We start from the raw sequence: 15,968 nt of genomic DNA on the forward strand, positions 1-15,968 counted from the left end.
TTGTTTGTTTGTTTGTTGTTGGGGGTAGGGAGGACAGGGGGGCTTGGGAGGGCTGAGTTGGTTGTTTTAGCTTGGTTGTTCTGTTTGTGTGTCTGCTTCCAAGTGACTTCAGTATATGTCCATCTCAGAAATCTGTTTGTATTATGATCTTTAATGCAAATATGAAAAATATTTACTACAGACACCTTTTCACTGATATTCTGATACTTCACTCAACTAAGGAAACCTCATTATTCTTCAACAGTTCATCTACAAACTGATTAGTAGAGCAGAAGCCACTAGCAGTAACAAACAATTAAGAGGCCATGGCCACCTGATGGAAACCTCATGGTGTTTTGTTTTGGCCAAGGAAAACCAGTTGATTATTTTCAGAACTTGCATAAATAAACAAATAAATAAATAAAAATGATACAAATAAATAGTAATAATAAGTAAAGAAAAGTAAGAGAAGACCATTCAAGCTGCATGAAAATAAAATCAAGGATTCTCACTACCACTGTTGCTGTATTTGTTTATAAAGCCAAGATCATGGCCTCAATCTACTGTGTAAAATTGCATCACTTGACATGCTGTCTTCCTCTACAGAGGGATTAAAAACAGAAATGAAATCTTAGAATCCATTTGAAAATCAATTTTGCTTTATTTCCCTTAACTTCAATAATATAATGAAACCCAATCTTCAGATAAAAGGATGAGTAACATGAGCAAACGTGGATTAATAACTGGTATAACTAAGTGATATTATTCTATAGACTTCAAAGGTGTCTGCCTTCTGAATATCACCAGATTTTACAAACGATCATTCAGATCAACGCTTTAAACGTATGCTATCAAAATAAGCTCAACCAGCTTACAAAAATGACTAGGCATTTTCACTTTCAATAGACACGATTTAAAATGATACCTTTAAAGTAGTGACCAAGCTCGGTGTGGCTTCCATCATTTCTAGCCTCGCTATATTAACTACATCTCAAGAATAAGGATTGCGCTCTTATGGAAAAATTAAGTAGTGAATGTCAGTCTTACTGAGAAGACTAACGGTCATCACTTTATCTAAAAATAGTAAAACATGGATCACACAAATATACGTTTTCTTGTCTGGAAAAAAGCAAGAATTTTCAGAAGGAGCATGAAATCACAAGCAGCATGGATGTTCAGATTTTGTATATTCAAAGGCAAAAAAAGAATTCTCATAGAAAATATCCATAGAAAATATGTAATCCTTTATCGCCTTTGGAGAAACTGCATGCATGCAAGAGCAGTTGGTGAATCAGATGCTAGGGGAGTACTGCTTTGTCTTATCCACAAGTCCATTCTTTCCACTTAAACACAACAACTTCTAAACAGAATTAGGTCATGTTGGAGGAAGATCAAAGAACTGGATTGAGTACCAAAAAACATTCAATGCTGCCAAACTCTTTTAAAACAGCTAAAAGGAAAATATTTGATTTTACTGTACATCAGAAATACTTGAAGGAAAGATATCTTGATACTCTAGGTCATCAAAAGCCCAAAAGGTAAAGCTAAGTTCCAGTGCTACTGATGATACAAAAACTGAAAAATTGTCTTTTGATGCAAATATAAATTACATTACATAAATTACCAAGAAAGATACTGAGCAGGCTCCCACCTAGCATCTGCACTGTAAGCTACACAGTAAAAAGCCAATCAACATCTTCATGCCACTGTCTGGTAAGAAGAATATCCTCTAAAACAACTTCATTGAAAATCTTTTAACTTTCACTAAGATAAACCTTTTATTAAACTGTTTTGAGAGAAAGTGTGTGTGCTCATCCACTAGAAAAAGTGGCTTTTTGCATAAGGGGCTTCTCAAATAAAGCTTATGTACAGTTCAATGAGTGCTTTGAAAATTTAGGCTGTTTAAAATGATTCTGATTTTGTAAGAATCAATTATTATAGAGTCTACACCTCCTGAACAATCGAACTAACATTGTACTCCTAATAAACATCAATGTAATTTGAATCAATACACGTGTTGTACGTTTACACAATCCCAACTCAGCTTTCTGAAACCTTCTTTTGACCTTTCAGATCACAAGAGTATTGCCCTGAGTGCAGGTGTCCAGTTGTGGAAAGGCCTGCCATAATGCTGATGTGTGGTATGAAACTGGGGTGCTAGACACAACTAGTTCCAGTCCACTGCTACTCACTCCTACTGCCCCACAGGACCCATTAGCCAATGAGCAGGCAGCTCAGAGGGAGTGGAGCTCAGAAGAAAGATCCCACAAAAGAGTGGGAACACCTTGTAAGAAGGTCATGGAGAAGGTGCTACGTGCCCCCAGCAACGCTCACCCTGCAGCTCCTGAAGAGCGTATGCTGGATCGGGGAGAGGTGTGAGGAGGAAGGGAAAGCGCAGAGGAGCTACTCTGCAACAGATGAAGGAGTCAGAAACGGAGGGGTGAGGAAGACCTGCTGAGCAGGGAATGGGAAGAATAAATGAAATTTATCTTCCCTAAGTGAAATATGTTTTACTTCTGAGGTAATATTCCCATGGGCTTTCCCCTCTCTCTCTGGCTTTCTGTGGAGGGGGAGTGAGAGAGAGGCTGAGTGAGTGTCTGGTGGCCATAAAATCAACACACCAAATGCACTGTGGCAAAAGCAATATAAAATCAATATACACTGATTAAGTTGACAAGGTACAGTCTCAGCACCTCGATTACTAGGAAGTCAGGTAGATCTTGGTGCATTATACAATAGATGTTCTTACTGATGGTGTCGATCGCCTAAGCTAATTAAGCCTTTGAAGAGAAAGTTGTACAGCTGATTCAACGTGTATGTATGAGGTGTGCTTCAACAGTAACGTCTCCTATTTGATTATATTCGTCCACAATATCAGAGGCCGATGCTGGTGGTGTGACAATAGAGGATGTACCTTCTCAACAGTGTTCCACTACAGGTATATTACATACCTGTATATATACATACGTATATACAAGTGTATTAGTGTTTAGTGTACTTAGCTAACATTTTGACAGTTACCTGCTTTTTTTTCCTTCCCCCCCCCCCCAAAACTATTGTTATGATTTTCCAGGATCAAAGAACATCTATCACAATTAATTTTCCATAGATCATTTCTTCTTTTTTTCATCATTTTGCGTTCCCTTACTTTCGGGCTCTGAACCTTGCTTCTACAATGCAAAGGGATTCCAGCCACCACATGCATACAGCCAAGACATTTTAGTGTGAATTAGATACTCAGGCATACACAACCTGTAACCCACGTGCTACGTGTATCCCAACTCAACTTGCACCCCCTACAGCTGTATCTATCATGGCAGCAGCTCTACCTTGATGAGTGGCCAGGCCTAGCCCAGAGTCACAGCAAGGTTTGCAGAGCAGCACTGAAAAATAAAGCAACAGAACTGAGAAAAGCCTGTCACCGGAAGAAAATATTTTCAACAAAGTCACATGGCAAAAGAAGGTAATGACAGTGCTTTCTAACGGGAGATAAGCGCCATAGCAGGTAACCATACAAGGCCATATGACCATACCTAACAGGTAACCATACATAACCTACAAGAACCATAGCAGCAGGTAACAAAGAAAAATTAGCTCACCCCTTCCAGAAACTAGTAACAACTCAAAAGAAGAGCAAACTCAGAGAGATACTGCTCCCTCTGCTGCTAACACTTAAATAAAAGCACCTTTTCCAATCATTGCTTGCACCTGAGCTCCCTGGGAGAGCCTTGACCTCTCCACTAAAGTTCAATCATTGGTTCAGGCTGTGAAGGGATGGAGTGCAGCAGAGTTGCCAGGTCACCGCCTGAACCAAAGAGTGAGTAGGTCAGGGCTCAACTCCTGCTGTTTTGGAAACATGAAGTACAACATGCATCGCGATGCAGGTACAGTACCTATCAATGATGTGATTGACAGGTGATTGTTGCAAGGTGATTGTTGACAGTCTTCTTATGGTTCTGTTGGAACAGTACTTGATGTTCCTTCTGGAGGCTTCTCTTCTTCAGTTTGGGTTTGGGTTCCCTGGTTCCCAGAATTTCAGCACTCCACCACCTGGTGTCATGACATACCCTCGTAGACACTGAAGCACGCTGAAGTGTTGATGCTCCTACCAGTGGTCCTGTGGACTTCACAGCCTCAAGGGGAGTAGTACAGATGTTTAAAAGGTATGAGGAGTGGTGGGTCTGCCTTCAGTGGGAGTTTACAGGCTGCGTTTTTGTCTTGAGTCAAACACCTCCACTTATGCTGGGGCATGTCCTGGCCTTTGGTACAACATCCTTTGTCCTGTATTTACCTTTGAAGGTCAATATTAATTATTCTGCCATACGTCCCCCATTTTGGAACTGCAAGCAGCTTTCGTGTCTTCTCTATGTGAGAAGTTAGTCCAGAACAAGGTTTTAACTCACCCTACGAATCCTGCCATGGGGCTGTTCTGCCAGTCGTACAAAGAAAATTGTCTTTCTGCTCTGCAGAGTACAATGAACTTTTCATCTTCTCACTTAACAGCTGTATCTTTTAAAGAATAAAAGTAAATATAAAATTAGCGAGGATTCAGTAACAGTAGGTCAGCTATAAATACTTGCAAATGGGAAACATACAGCGAGCATCTTTGGAATTATGACATTACAGCATTCTGATTTTAGGAAAGTTACAATTAAGCTCCGTTTCAATACAACCAACTCTATATTACAAACTCAACAAAAACGTACGGAGGAGCAGAAGTCCTGCTCAGTGCACTTAGTGCCTTTTACACGGTCATTCAGATACAGCATGGTCACAGCTCTGGCCCGGTTCGACCTGGATCCTTGACTAAATGGCACAGGGGGACCCATGGACCCACCCCCTGTGATGGTTCTGAACACAAAACAGCGGCAACGAGCTAAGGAAGAAAATTAATTTACTAGATATTATAGCACAGTGTGAGAGAATGCAATATAGCACAATCCAATTGGAATTGTAGCTAATAAATCAAATAAACAGGAGAGAGATTGTCCAAAACTGAAGGCCTTACTCTAATGTTGAAGGTGGGACAGCTAGGGAGCATACACTGCAGAGCCAAGCAGAAATAGAAGTCTCATGACTCCCAGTTTTCTCTTTCCTTCTAAACAGAAAATGGAAATGGAACAGTGAAGTATTCACAGAATCAGTGATTCTGTGATTCCAACTGAAATTCTCTGAAATTACTCCTTTTGTACCTTTGGATGCTCTCAGATCAAATCACTAGGAATCACACCATTTCTTTCCCCAGTAGGACATAAGAATCTAACACCTAGAGAGCTGTATTTTTCAAGACTGTTGTGTTGTAAGCAATTAGGCTGTCTCGCTCCAATTTATAGGAGGGAGAGGAGGTTCTTTTATTATCTATATACCCGGCGTGAGATTAAGAAGCAACGGTTCAAATGTTGGTCCAACCAGTTTATTACAAATCTTAATCAGGGGGAATGGGGAAGGGGAGAACGGACACTATTATGATTAGGGTAATGGGGGAAGGGAAGGAGGGCGATAGAAAAGATAGAAAAGAAGAAGCAAGGAGTCTCTATAGGCAGCAAGAGGGAGATAGTCACCAGCATGGATCCAGCGAGGTTCGTAGTTCAGTCTTTTGATCCTCAGTAGCGGTGGGTCATCAGGCAGAGTTGTCCTGTTGCCAATGACGACGACGACCATGGTGATGATGGCCCTTTTTCAATGCTTCAAAGTGGTTGAGTCAGCTCTTTTTGGAGTGACAGCTCAAATCCAAAGTGGTCAAATCAGCTCTCCTTTGAGTGACAGCTCAAACCCAAGGTGGTTGAGTCAGTTCTCCTTGCGGTGGCAGCTTCTGGCTCTGGGATCTCAGCAGGAACCTCCTTTGTTCTTATCTTTCTGGCCTTGCCAGCAGATAAGAGGAAGCAGGGAGGCACCAACTTGCATCTTGCCTTCGCAAGATACAATGGTATCATCCCCCAACCTTCCATACTTAGCTGGAACGGTTTGGCCACAAGCCAGATCTTCCGCCAGTGAACACTGATGAGCACTCTCTTCCGCTCTTCTACAGAGCAAGCAGCTCTGGGGGAAGGGGCTTGCAAGTGTTCCCAAAGCGATATCGATTGTCACACAGTTAGCACCCATCAGTTGCCTCCTTGACAAGTCACTCAGAGTCTTATCTCAAGAAAAACCTCAGGAAGCAAGCTTTGAGCCAAAAAAAACTAAGAAGGATTCTCACACCACCCCGTGGCTCAAAGATTGCTTGAAATAAAGTATAAGTGACCCTCCACGGTGGTGAGGAAAAGAAAAGGGAGAAAATAAAAAGACAACAAAGAAGCAGGGGGGGAAGGAGGAGGGGGAGAAGGGGAAGATAATCCTTACGCAATTACTACAAAAGATTTCTTGGGCTTGGTTACAAATGTTGCCCTGATCTGTTGGACTTGTCCATCATCAGTTGAAGTAGTTACAAAATACATGGAAGATACAACACGTTGTATAAGTTGAATAGAACATGGAATCATACACGGTACAAACATAAGAGTTGCAACAACACACAGTAGATAAAACAGGATACGTTTGACCCATGGGCCACCTGGAAGCCAGGAAAAGAAATCAACGTCTAGGCCCTTCCAGGTTTGGACAGGAACATGGGCTATCTTCCGCATACCCTGGGCAATTTGTTTAACAACTTTACCATTATCATCAATCTTTAGACAACAATTAGAATCATTCAATTTGCCACAGACACCACTCGGTGACACCTCAGGAGTGGTGGCACAAATGTTACATGTTGAATAAAATGTAGAAAGTGAAAAGAGACAACCATACATTTAGCAATGACCACACATTTCACAATAACCAATAATAATAAATAAATAGGTAAAACAAACTTAGGTATTTGTGTCAGCTGCTTTCCCCACCCAGGAACTCCCAGTGTAAGCCAGGATCCAGATGGGAATTCTTCAGTAGAGGTTGTGGTGTTTATGAATAGCCATACTACATAGAATACATGGGCTACATGAATAGCCAATACTACACTTCAGTTAATTCACTAAACGTGTATCTAGTCTAATTTGACAATATGTGGACTTGCCATGTAATGTTTTCTAAGATGATTTAGTGTCTCGAGAACTTTACACTTGAGCATTTCCAAAGCAATTCAAATGCTAAGAGATACAAATATTAGTTTGGCAAGTTCAAGTATTGTTACAGTCCACAGAACTTTTCACAGGACAGTGTGTGCAGGATACCCCACAGTACAAACCATCACAGAGGGGTAATCCCAGAAACACATACATCTCTTTTTAAAACTTAGGCACTTTCCAATAACCATGTTTTGGATGGAACTCCTGGACTGGTGTGACACTGAAAAGCATCAGTGCAAAAGGCTTTATGATAGATTTCTTTTGTGACCACATCTAATAGGTATTAGATGGGTCCCTTGATTCATTTCCCAGTTTGTTAGGAATTTGGAAACACTGTGGAGGAGTTACATGCAAATCATAATCAGTTTGGTAAAAAGGGGTGAAAGAAAGGGGTCAAAAGAAATGGTATCACTGTGCAGGGAGTACCAGTAAGCCAGGATGACCTGTAAAAAGCCCTGAACCCAGTTGTGAAGTTTAACAGATCCAAGGACTGATACCAATCACCACCCACACCCATAACAACAAAAAACATAACACTATTGCAACCAAAAAATGTAATCAAGAGGTACATTCTGTGTTCTAGCATGATCAAATCTTCAGTATTTCTGTCACAAAATACAAATAGTTAAAATCAGCTATTAGCCTTTTTGTGTTCTGTCAAGGTCCCACGGGGATCTTCTGTGAAATAAAAACAAGACACCGACTTGCCCTTATTTGGGCTTTGTTAATAGGGTTAAAAAATGAGGGAACACTCCAGCAAATATTGATCTCATATTCCTTTCTCGGGGTGTCTTTAGCCTTCCAAAGATATTTGTTAAGGGATCCTGTTAAGGTTAGGGAAACCGGCCTCAGGTTAGCTAAGTCAATCGACACAGTCTGGCCAGGGAGGTAACAGTGTTTCCCTGGCTTATCAGCTACTGGATCGTGACTCACAGGGATAACTGGCAAGAGTGGTGAGACCTTTAACAAAAGGTGTTAAATCGACGATCTTGTTTCCCTTTGTTGTGAGCTTTCTCATGCATCCACCCTTCACCGCCCCCACCCCGCTCACTTGGGAGGGGCGAAGACGTCAGTTTTCTGACGGCTTGGAGAGCCGTTCAGGTTCCTTGGGAGAGACCCTAGGACCTGGAGTCTTGCTTTCCTCGAGATTCTGGAGCTTTTGTTCTGGCCACGAGTTAACTAATTTCTCTAACATTACAGTGGGTAATCCATTCATCAAATCTCGTGGAACACCCTTTTGCCAGCCCAGTCTCCAGAGACAATTACGTTTATGATCAATATTTCGCCTACCTGTTTTTACTGACAGTGAGTCCCTTCCAGTCCCACTGAGCTTTGGGCTAGGAGGCCTGGGGGCAAGGCTGACTGCTGCAAGTCTTACTTCTCTTGGCTCAAATTTAGTGGAGGAAGAAACCACTGGCCCATATTTCCTTCCATAGTTAATTAACTCTTGGGCAACTTCTCCCCACGTCCACGCTTTGTTTCCTGACTGCAGATGGTTGGGGGTTACAGTTCCTTTTAACACTGGCCGGGTTCTCTCTCCCTGAGACATAGCCTCTATTTTTCCTTGCAGTTGTATACCTATAGGTTTTAACGACTCTGGAAGCCCTCTGATTAAAGTAGTCATTCTCTCAGGATCAACAGGCATCATCATAGGTGATTCATGGTGTGGCTGCAGCTTTCTATCATACATCATTTGGAGACAAGCAGCCTTTTGAACACTCTCTACTAACTGATCAGTTGTTCCAATAATGGCAAGAGGGTCTCCCCGTTCTAAAGGGTTGAGACCACCTGCCCAATAGGCAGCCCTTTGTGTTAATGACCAGGGAGCACGACTGTTGCCAGTAGTTAAAAATACTCCTGGTCCCCAATAACCTTCTGCTTCCTTTTCTGTTAACAGAATCTGGTCTCCACCAGTGAGGCTAACCCTCCATACATATTCTGTCTCTGATTCCTTTGGAGAGCGGCTAAAATCCTTTTTTATTTTTGCTAGTTCAGTGGCTGAGAAGGGAATTTCTTTAACATTCATTTGAGGATCTAGATCCTCACTGTTATCGAATGTGTATTCAGTTTTTATCAAAGGACGCAATGGGGCTATTGGAGTTTCTAATTTATCTAGCCTTTCCTTCATTCCTGGTAGTTCCACTTGAGGAAAAGTTTTTTCTCGAGGCAAACTATGGGTGACGGTATGGCTGGCATGCTTACACGTTAGCAGTTCCTTAAAAGCCATTTGCAACAAAGCCGAATTACATTTCTCTCTTTCTAATTGTTCCTCAAGGTTCCCTATTTGATTCTGCAGAGTTTTTACCAATTCTTGTGTAACTCTAACCGATTCCTGCAGTGCTTGTATGGTTTGGAGTTCTGCCGAATGCTTTTCATCTCGGAACTCCACGGCTGCTTTTAAAGTAGCCCCGAGTACGGCACAAATAAACGACTTTCCTTTTCCAGCTCGGGTACGAGCATTGTTTTGCAGAACACTAATACGGTCCGAAACACTCTGCAAGTTATACCAGTTCTGTCGTGCCCAATCCATACCTGATAAAGAGGGTCGAGCACCATGTTTTTCTAAAAGATCAAATAATACATCTTCACTTTTCATGGTGGCAATGCTGTCGCTCATTTTTTCAATACAATGAGAGACCTACACTAAGGGAGGAGGAGGTGCAGGTATTCAAAAGCTCAAGTGACTCCTTATCTCCCCAGGGAAACAGACACTTTTCAAATGCTAATGCTCAAAGCACTCTTCCCTTTCTCTGAGGGGAGCACACAAAAAGATGCAAATTTCACACTTAAGTTACAAGATACTTAAAATCGCAAAATTCAGAGAGGTCTTCTCGAGGAGGCACAACACTTAATCAAAATTAATTCATACGTCCCCGAGAGGTATACACATAAACTGTAAAGTTTCAGAATGTGGAGCGGTCTTCCTGGAGAAGGACTCACGTCTAAGTTTTCAAAACTATCGCTCCATGCAACTCCAGGAGGTGCACACAAAGAAAGTTTCAGACTATATCTGGAAGGACAACACTCTCACGGTGGGTATCCTGCAACGACTACGCCATTAAATAAATGTCTCGCTCCAATTTATAGGAGGGAGAGGAGGTTCTTTTATTATCTATATACCCGGCGTGAGATTAAGAAGCAACGGTTCAAATGTTGGTCCAACCAGTTTATTACAAATCTTAATCAGGGGGAATGGGGAAGGGGAGAACGGACACTATTATGATTAGGGTAATGGGGGAAGGGAAGGAGGGCGATAGAAAAGATAGAAAAGAAGAAGCAAGGAGTCTCTATAGGCAGCAAGAGGGAGATAGTCACCAGCATGGATCCAGCGAGGTTCGTAGTTCAGTCTTTTGATCCTCAGTAGCGGTGGGTCATCAGGCAGAGTTGTCCTGTTGCCAATGACGACGACGACCATGGTGATGATGGCCCTTTTTCAATGCTTCAAAGTGGTTGAGTCAGCTCTTTTTGGAGTGACAGCTCAAATCCAAAGTGGTCAAATCAGCTCTCCTTTGAGTGACAGCTCAAACCCAAGGTGGTTGAGTCAGTTCTCCTTGCGGTGGCAGCTTCTGGCTCTGGGATCTCAGCAGGAACCTCCTTTGTTCTTATCTTTCTGGCCTTGCCAGCAGATAAGAGAAAGCAGGGAGGCACCAACTTGCATCTTGCCTTCGCAAGATACAATGGTATCATCCCCCAAACTTCCATACTTAGCTGGAACAGTTTGGCCACAAGCCAGATCTTCCGCCAGTGAACACTGATGAGCACTCTCTTCCGCTCTTCTACAGAGCAAGCAGCTCTGGGGGAAGGGGCTTGCAAGTGTTCCCAAAGCGATATCGATTGTCACACAGTTAGCACCCATCAGTTGCCTCCTTGACAAGTCACTCAGAGTCTTATCTCAAGAAAAACCTCAGGAAGCAAGCTTTGAGCCAAAAAAAACTAAGAAGGATTCTCACATAGGCATCTTCATTTTTTATGTGAAGCTATATTCATTCAACCTGGAGTTTACTTTTAAGTAGTTTAGACCCCACTTCAGAACTTAATCACATGAGTGGCTCCACCCTCACCTAAAGGTGAGGCTGCTTTTCCTGAATACCTTTAGCCACTCATGTGATTAAGTTCTGAAGTGGGGTCTAAACTACTTAAAAGTAAACTCCAGGTTGAATGAATATAGCTTCACATAAAAAATGAAGATGCCTAATTGCTTACAACACAACAGTCTTGAAAAATACAGCTCTCTAGGTGTTAGATTCTTATGTCCTACTGGGGAAAGAAATGGTGTGATTCCTAGTGATTTGATCTGAGAGCATCCAAAGGTACAAAAGGAGTAATTTCAGAGAATTTCAGTTGGAATCACAGAATCACTGATTCTGTGAATACTTCACTGTTCCATTTCCATTTTCTGTTTAGAAGGAAAGAGAAAACTGGGAGTCATGAGACTTCTATTTCTGCTTGGCTCTGCAGTGTATGCTCCCTAGCTGTCCCACCTTCAACATTAGAGTAAGGCCTTCAGTTTTGGACAATCTCTCTCCTGTTTATTTGATTTATTAGCTACAATTCCAATTGTGTTGTGCTATATTGCATTCTCTCACACTGTGCTATAATATCTAGTAAATTAATTTTCTCCCTTAGCTCGTTGCCGCTGTTTTGTGTTTAGACCCATCACAGGGGGTGGGTCCATGGGTCCCCCTGTGCCATTTAGTCAAGGATCCAGGTCGAACCGGGCCAGAGCTGTGACCATGCTGTATCTGAATGACCGTGTAAAAGGCACTAAGTGCACTGAGCAGGACTTCTGCTCCTCCGTACGTTTTTGTTGAGTTTGTAATATAGAGTTGGTTGTATTGAAACGGAGCTTAATTGTAACTTTCCTAAAATCAGAATGCTGTAATGTCATAATTCCAAAGATGCTCGCTGTATGTTTCCCATTTGCAAGTATTTATAGCTGACCTACTGTTACTGAATCCTCGCTAATTTTATATTTACTTTTATTCTTTAAAAGATACAGCTGTTAAGTGAGAAGATGAAAAGTTCATTGTACTCTGCAGAGCAGAAAGACAATTTTCTTTGTACGACTGGCAGAACAGCCCCATGGCAGGATTCGTAGAGTGAGTTAAAACCTTGTTCTGGACTAACTTCTCACATAGAGAAGACACGAAAGCTGCTTGCAGTTCCAAAATGGGGGACGTATGGCAGAATAATTAATATTGACCTTCAAAGGTAAATACAGGACAAAGGATGTTGTACCAAAGGCCAGGACATGCCCTACCACTGAAGGCAGACCCACCACTCCTCATACCTTTTAAACATCTGTACTACTCCCCTTGAGGCTGTGAAGTCCACAGGATCACTGGTAGGAGCATCAACACTTCAGCGTGCTTCAGTGTCTACGAGGGTATGTCATGACACCAGGTGGTGGAGTGCTGAAATTCTGGGAACCAGGGAACCCAAACCCAAACTGAAGAAGAGAAGCCTCCAGAAGGAACATCAAGTACTGTTCCAACAGAACCATAAGAAGACTTTCAACAATCACCTTGCAACAATCACCTGTCAATCACATCATTGATAGGTACTGTACCTGCATCACGATGCACGTTGTACTTCATGTTTCCAAAACAGCAGGAGTTGAGCCCTGACCTACTCACTCTTTGGTTCAGGCGGTGACCTGGCAACTCTGCTGCACTCCATCCCTTCACAGCCTGAACCAATGATTGAACATTAGTGGAGAGGTCAAGGCTCTCCCAGGGAGCTCAGGTGCAAGCAATGATTGGAAAAGGTGCTTTTATTTAAGTGTTAGCAGCAGAGGGAGCAGTATCTCTCTGAGTTTGCTCTTCTTTTGAGTTGTTACTAGTTTCTGGAAGGGGTGAGCTAATTTTTCTTTGTTACCTGCTGCTATGGTTCTTGTAGGTTATGTATGGTTACCTGTTAGGTATGGTCATATGGCCTTGTATGGTTACCTGCTATGGCGCTTATCTCCCGTTAGAAAGCACTGTCATTACCTTCTTTTGCCATGTGACTTTGTTGAAAATATTTTCTTCCGGTGACAGGCTTTTCTCAGTTCTGTTGCTTTATTTTTCAGTGCTGCTCTGCAAACCTTGCTGTGACTCTGGGCTAGGCCTGGCCACTCATCAAGGTAGAGCTGCTGCCATGATAGATACAGCTGTAGGGGGTGCAAGTTGAGTTGGGATACACGTAGCACGTGGGTTACAGGTTGTGTATGCCTGAGTATCTAATTCACACTAAAATGTCTTGGCTGTATGCATGTGGTGGCTGGAATCCCTTTGCATTGTAGAAGCAAGGTTCAGAGCCCGAAAGTAAGGGAACGCAAAATGATGAAAAAAAGAAGAAATGATCTATGGAAAATTAATTGTGATAGATGTTCTTTGATCCTGGAAAATCATAACAATAGTTTTGGGGGGGGGGAAGGAAAAAAAAGCAGGTAACTGTCAAAATGTTAGCTAAGTACACTAAACACTAACACACCTGTATATACGTATGTATATATACAGGTATGTAATATACCTGTAGTGGAACACTGTTGAGAAGGTACATCCTCTATTGTCACACCACCAGCATCGGCCTCTGATATTGTGGACGAATATAATCAAATAGGAGACGTTACTGTTGAAGCACACCTCATACATACACGTTGAATCAGCTGTACAACTTTCTCTTCAAAGGCTTAATTAGCTTAGGCGATCGACACCATCAGTAAGAACATCTATTGTATAATGCACCAAGATCTACCTGACTTCCTAGTAATCGAGGTGCTGAGACTGTACCTTGTCAACTTAATCAGTGTATATTGATTTTATATTGCTTTTGCCACAGTGCATTTGGTGTGTTGATTTTATGGCCACCAGACACTCACTCAGCCTCTCTCTCACTCCCCCTCCACAGAAAGCCAGAGAGAGAGGGGAAAGCCCATGGGAATATTACCTCAGAAGTAAAACATATTTCACTTAGGGAAGATAAATTTCATTTATTCTTCCCATTCCCTGCTCAGCAGGTCTTCCTCACCCCTCCGTTTCTGACTCCTTCATCTGTTGCAGAGTAGCTCCTCTGCGCTTTCCCTTCCTCCTCACACCTCTCCCCGATCCAGCATACGCTCTTCAGGAGCTGCAGGGTGAGCGTTGCTGGGGGCACGTAGCACCTTCTCCATGACCTTCTTACAAGGTGTTCCCACTCTTTTGTGGGATCTTTCTTCTGAGCTCCACTCCCTCTGAGCTGCCTGCTCATTGGCTAATGGGTCCTGTGGGGCAGTAGGAGTGAGTAGCAGTGGACTGGAACTAGTTGTGTCTAGCACCCCAGTTTCATACCACACATCAGCATTATGGCAGGCCTTTCCACAACTGGACACCTGCACTCAGGGCAATACTCTTGTGATCTGAAAGGTCAAAAGAAGGTTTCAGAAAGCTGAGTTGGGATTGTGTAAACGTACAACACGTGTATTGATTCAAATTACATTGATGTTTATTAGGAGTACAATGTTAGTTCGATTGTTCAGGAGGTGTAGACTCTATAATAATTGATTCTTACAAAATCAGAATCATTTTAAACAGCCTAAATTTTCAAAGCACTCATTGAACTGTACATAAGCTTTATTTGAGAAGCCCCTTATGCAAAAAGCCACTTTTTCTAGTGGATGAGCACACACACTTTCTCTCAAAACAGTTTAATAAAAGGTTTATCTTAGTGAAAGTTAAAAGATTTTCAATGAAGTTGTTTTGGAGGTTATTCTTCTTACCAGACAGTGGCATGAAGATGTTGATTGGCTTTTTACTGTGTAGCTTACAGTGCAGATGCTAGGTGGGAGCCTGCTCAGTATCTTTCTTGGTAATTTATGTAATGTAATTTATATTTGCATCAAAAGACAATTTTTCATTTTTTGTATCATCAGTAGCACTGGAACTTAGCTTTACCTTTTGGGCTTTTGATGACCTAGAGTATCAAGATATCTTTCCTTCAAGTATTTCTGATGTACAGTAAAATCAAATATTTTCCTTTTAGCTGTTTTAAAAGAGTTTGGCAGCATTGAATGTTTTTTGGTACTCAATCCAGTTCTTTGATCTTCCTCCAACATGACCTAATTCTGTTTAGAAGTTGTTGTGTTTAAGTGGAAAGAACGGACTTGTGGATAAGACAAAGCAGTACTCCCCTAGCATCTGATTCACCAACTGCTCTTGCATGCATGCAGTTTCTCCAAAGGCGATAAAGGATTACATATTTTCTATGGATATTTTCTATGAGAATTCTTTTTTTGCCTGTGAATATACAAAATCTGAACATCCATGCTGCTTGTGATTTCATGCTCCTTCTGAAAATTCTTGCTTTTTTCCAGACAAGAAAACGTATATTTGTGTGATCCATGTTTTACTATTTTTAGATAAAGTGATGACCGTTAGTCTTCTCAGTAAGACTGACATTCACTACCTAATTTTTCCATAAGAGCGCAATCCTTATTCTTGAGATGTAGTTAATATAGCGAGGCTAGAAATGATGGAAGCCACACCGAGCTTGGTCACTACTTTAAAGGTATCATTTTAAATCGTGTCTATTGAAAGTGAAAATGCCTAGTCATTTTTGTAAGCTGGTTGAGCTTATTTTGATAGCATACGTTTAAAGCGTTGATCTGAATGATCGTTTGTAAAATCTGGTGATATTCAGAAGGCAGACACCTTTGAAGTCTATAGAATAATATCACTTAGTTATACCAGTTATTAATCCACGTTTGCTCATGTTACTCATCCTTTTATCTGAAGATTGGGTTTCATTATATTATTGAAGTTAAGGGAAATAAAGCAAAATTGATTTTCAAATGGATTCTAAGATTTCATTTCTGTTTTTAATCCCTCTGTAGAGGAAGACAGCATGTCAAGTGATGCAATTTTACAC

The 15,968-nt window shown here is 41.7% G+C and overlaps 1 long non-coding RNA gene across 1 annotated transcript in view; it reads left to right on the forward strand.

The window, feature by feature from the left end:
• The window catches only part of LOC125695903 (uncharacterized), a 40,464-nt gene extending 28,285 nt beyond the window's left edge, over positions 1–12,179 (forward strand). The window contains exon 4 of the long non-coding RNA XR_007378089.1: positions 12,076–12,179. This is a non-coding gene — a long non-coding RNA (uncharacterized LOC125695903). The remainder of the gene's footprint in view (positions 1–12,075) is intronic.
• The last annotated feature ends 3,789 nt before the right edge of the window (positions 12,180–15,968 follow it).

This window comes from Lagopus muta, chromosome 7 (assembly GCF_023343835.1).
Source record: "Lagopus muta isolate bLagMut1 chromosome 7, bLagMut1 primary, whole genome shotgun sequence".
Classification (NCBI taxonomy): Eukaryota; Metazoa; Chordata; class Aves; order Galliformes; family Phasianidae; genus Lagopus; species Lagopus muta.